Raw genomic sequence first — 4,873 nt, 5'->3', positions numbered from 1 at the left:
TTCTAGTATAAAAGTCTCCCGATTTTATTCCTTTTCCTATCTAGACTACTTAGTTATCTTAGTTACACTCTCTCCAGCATACTTAACCCACTTGTCCTTTATCCTTTGCTCTAGCTTTGCTGACAATGTGCAAATTGTTCCAAACATTTTTTTCTGTACATCTCCCCCTCAACTGTCAAAAAAAAATATTAAAGTAGGCTGCTAATTTGTATCATTATAAATGTATGATCCACCACCCTCTGCTGGTCTTTAACACTGTTCAGTATTCATTTAGTCACAGCATTTACTTTCCCTGACACAGCTGGTCCAAGGCATCATCACTCTTCTTTGTCTTTCTCCTCAGGATCTGCACCTTCCACCCTTAGCAGACATTTTATGTTGCCAACTTCATAGAAAACACCTTGAGGGCACCAGGGAGAAGCCCCAGACTCTTACCCTCCCACTTCAGCTCTTCTTCATTTGTGTCTATTGTTTAATCATCTTCTTGCTTTCGTGGAGGAGTAGAGTCATTCTCATAGAGTTTCAGGGTTAATTTCACTCTGCTCTTCTCATTTGAGAACACACACCTTGACTTCAACCAACTGTATGCTGAAGTTCTCTTTTATTTCCTTGTCTTTCACAACCAATATGTTCAACACTCCCTCCAACTTCCATAAAGTAACCTCTTTCCCTGAAAGAACCAAATGTTTTCTTTCTTGCACTGCCTACTCTGAACATTTATTAGCAACAGAAACCACTTGATCTCTATTCACTCCTTGCCCATATTCTCATCCTGTCCCTGTAATCCACCATAGCACCTCCTGCAAAACTCATCAGTGTCCAACATCGGTTGAGCGTTCTCAGGCCCTCTCTTGTTTGACTTCTATCTGGTATTTGGGTAGTATGTCTTTGCTAAGTCACTCTGACCATTATACTCTTATCCTACTCCTTCTCATTCTGCCCTGTCTTACTGAAAATTTGTTTTAATTCTCTTGTTATGTTTTTCCATATTGATCATCCATTCCTCTTCTAAGTCTATACTTCCTGAGAATTCTCCTCTGCTCTAAAATCTCCAGGTAAAATCCAATTTCTACATTAATAAAGTCCTTCAGAAATGTTAGGTCCATAGCTTTTTATTGCTTATTAAATATCAGAAACCAGGATATTAAAATCAACTTGTTCCAAACTGAACTGCCATTTACTCTCACTTATCACTTTTTTCGGCCTAATAAAATTGTTTAAGTTAGTTAATTGCATGAACTAAAATTGACTTTTAAAGTTTTCGACTTTCTTATCCTTTGAAACCTTATCAGTAACAGATCTTAGTGATTCATCAAGATATTAAATATCTTATTTGAACTGTGGAATATATAAATGAATTATTTTTATTCCCATTCCAATGCACCTTCCACATTATAGGTGAAGTTACTTTTTTCAAAAATACAAATTATTTGATATTACTTTCCTACTAAAGTATTAATTATATCAAATCAATGACTGCAAATAAATCTAAATTGAATTTGACATAGCAAAGGCCCAGTTTCATCTACCCAATCACTCTAGCTTTTGTCTGTGGTCATTTTCACTCTTTGCCATAGACTCAATCTCCATTTCAGCTACAAAAATGAATGTTTAACATTCTTATGTACACACACATTCAGAGCTGTTTCTGGATTTGTGGGGAGGGTTTGCATAATGTCCATACTCTTCCTCTTTTCCTTCAAGATTCACACTAAAGGTCTTTTCTTCAAAACTCTTCCCCTCCCTTTCCACTGCATCCTATTGGCATGAGCTGTTTATTGGGCTCTACTACTGGTCGGTGAATCACTTGGGTGAAATTTGTGTTTATGTGTCTCTATAATGTCTCCTTGCCCTTCTACACAGAAACCCTGGGAACTCCAAATATAAAACAATCCTATCACTGATGAGAATTATATTTTCTGAGAACTCAATAAATGCAGTGCCATAATTATAAGTCAAGACCAAAAAGGTCACAGAAACATTATTTGACCTGAGTGATTCTGAATATGTTCCAGAGCAATATTACTCTTAAAGAATAATTTCATATATATTTTTATTAATCTAAAGATACGGCTTCAATGTTATTAGAAGGATTCAAAGAGAGGATATGTGTAGTTCCTTCAATACAATTCAGTGTATCTTATCTTGTGTGCTTTTTCATGAAAAAGGAATTAATAAGTATTGGCCTTTTGTAACACAATCTGTCATCATTTTCTGTGGAATTCAGTTTAGACATAGTCAGAGGGACCTATTGGAGTTTTATCTCTCAGAAGGAAGATCTGTCCATTCCTATGGACTCACAGCTGAGTGCTGAGAAGATAGACTATTTCCTGTTAAGATAAGGGGTATATAGTTTTTTTCATCAATATCTAACTGTGAATGCTTGTTAAAGATATGGAGTTTTTCATTAAGTATGGAACACTTTAATATACACAACTAAAACCTTAAAAAGAGGATTGCACTTATATATATATAAGAAAAATGGGAAAAATCTCTGTGAGAAGAGAAAAATGAAACCCCAAATGTATTAATTTTATATTCTGATGTGTTAAAAAAGATGAACTTCTGTGCAGTTGGAAGGTACCAATAAACATAAGATAATGTTTTTTGCCTTCATTGAGTTTATGACCTATTTAGAGAAATAACACATAAACACATAGAAAGTAAAAAAATAATAAAATTTAAAAGTAGTCTAAAGACCTACAAAAGAAATATTGTAAGTAAGTCCATTATTAATGATTAAAGTGTGCAAGCAATAACTGGCATAGGAATCACAGTAGAAATAGTGAATCATTTGGGATACTGAAAAAAAGCTTTTTGGATTATGTATTTTGAAATAATAGAAGCATTTTTGTTTGACCTTAGGAAGGTAATAAGCTATACCTTCTAAATCTGCATAATTACAGAATAGCTTGGTTTACTTCATTTCCCTATAAATTTAGAAGTTGTATTCCTCCTTTGGTAATCACTCTCACCATGAATTTGAAGAGTAAAGCAGTCTAAAAAGTTCAATCGGTGGCATTTCTTTTTCTAGTCGATTTAAGACATTCTTAGGAGAGGAAGGGAAAGCCTGTCTGACAGTGTCATTTTGAAGGAATGAATGACATATCAGGTATATCAAAGTTAAAACACAGAATTACAAAGGATTCTGAAATAGAGAATGCTGAGACTGGAATAACCTTTATTTCTCCTGCTTTTGAATAGCACTAGATATCGACCCCCAGGAGAGAACTGTGGATCTGAGACAACCTTTGCAGCTGGATGCTATCTTACCCTCAAGCTCCAAACAATCCTTGTGCCGTGAGATCCAACAGGACTTTGCTGCTTGCCAGCCTTGTGATAAGCAGTTCAACCTGCTCTCTGCTGTGGAGCAAAAAGCAATACTGGTGTGACTTTGGACTGAATCAGACATAGCCAGTGAGCTCTGGTGTCATCTGCTGGCTGTTTACCACATCATGACACCTTTAGTTGTTTACAACAGTGAGGAATATGCTCAGGAGCTTTTAAAAAACTGCTGCTTTATTTGAACTTTATTTGAGTCATTTTGGATTGTATCTTTTGTATTTACCTGGATAGATTTGGAAAACATTCTCCTAAGTAAAGTATCTCAAGAATGGGAAAGCAAGCATCCCCTGGAATAATCCCCAGTCCTAATCTGAAAGTAATAGATCAACAACTATAGGCCCCCAGGAGAGAAAGATACAATTAAACTCAAGAAAGGGGGAGGAAGCTCCCTAAGTTCCCACCTACTGGGCACAGTGTAGAGGTATATGGAACACTGTCTGGGTGCAAAACTCACCTACAGCTTAAACTTTACCTTACAAATGCAAATAATGTAACCTAATCATATGTATCATCATACTAACCCAAAATTAAAAAAAAAAAAATACTAGGCTCTGGGCCCCACCTCAAATAATTAAACCAGAATCTCTGGTTGTCTTCTAGGGCATCACCCTTTTTAAAAGCTCCCCAGGTGATTAGAGACAGAGACATAGACATTTGGAATCGAATAGAAAACCAGGAAATGAAACCAACAACTTACAACCACCTAATCTTTGATAAACCAAACAAGAACATCCACTGGGAGAAAGACTCCCTATTCAATAAATGGTGCTGGGAGAATTGGATTTCACATGTAAAAGACTGAAACTGGACCTGCACCTTTCTCCACTCACAAAAATTGATTCAAGATGGATAAAGGACTTAAATTTAAGGCATGAAATGATGAAAATCCTCAAAGAAAGAATAAGAAAAACACTGGAAGATATTGGCCTGGGGGAAGACTTTATGAAGAAGACTGCCATGGCAATAGCAACAACAGCAATAATAAACAAATGGGACTTAATTAAACTGAAAACCTTCTGTACAGCTAAGGGTCTAGACAACAACCAAAACAAAAAGACAACCTACCCAATGGGAAAGGATATTTGCTTATTTTAAATCAGACAAAAGCTTAATAACTAGGATCTATATAGAATTAATCCACAAGAAAAAACCAACAATCCCCATCAACTTCTCCATCTATGGGGAAGAGAACCTTCTCTGAACACAACCTTCTCTAAAGAAGACAGACGAATGCCTAGCAAACACATGAAAAAATGTTCATCATCCCTAATTATTAGAGAAATGCAAATTAAAACCACCTTGAGATATCTCTAACCCCAAGGAGAATGGCCAATATCACGAAATTTCAAAACTGCAGATGCTGGCGTGGATGTGGAGAGAAAGGAACACTTACCCTGTTGGTGGGACTGCAAACTAATACAACCTTTTTGGAAGGAAGTATGGAGAAACCTCAAAGAACTCAACCTAGACCTCCTGTTTGATCCTGCAATCCCATTACGGGGCATCTATCCAGAAGGAAAAAAAAAAA

The sequence above is a fragment of the Otolemur garnettii genome, unplaced genomic scaffold, assembly GCF_000181295.1.
Source record: "Otolemur garnettii isolate 467f Iridium unplaced genomic scaffold, OtoGar3 scaffold00006, whole genome shotgun sequence".
NCBI classification, from domain to species: domain Eukaryota; kingdom Metazoa; phylum Chordata; class Mammalia; order Primates; family Galagidae; genus Otolemur; species Otolemur garnettii.
Note: the sequence above shows the minus strand (reverse complement) of the source record.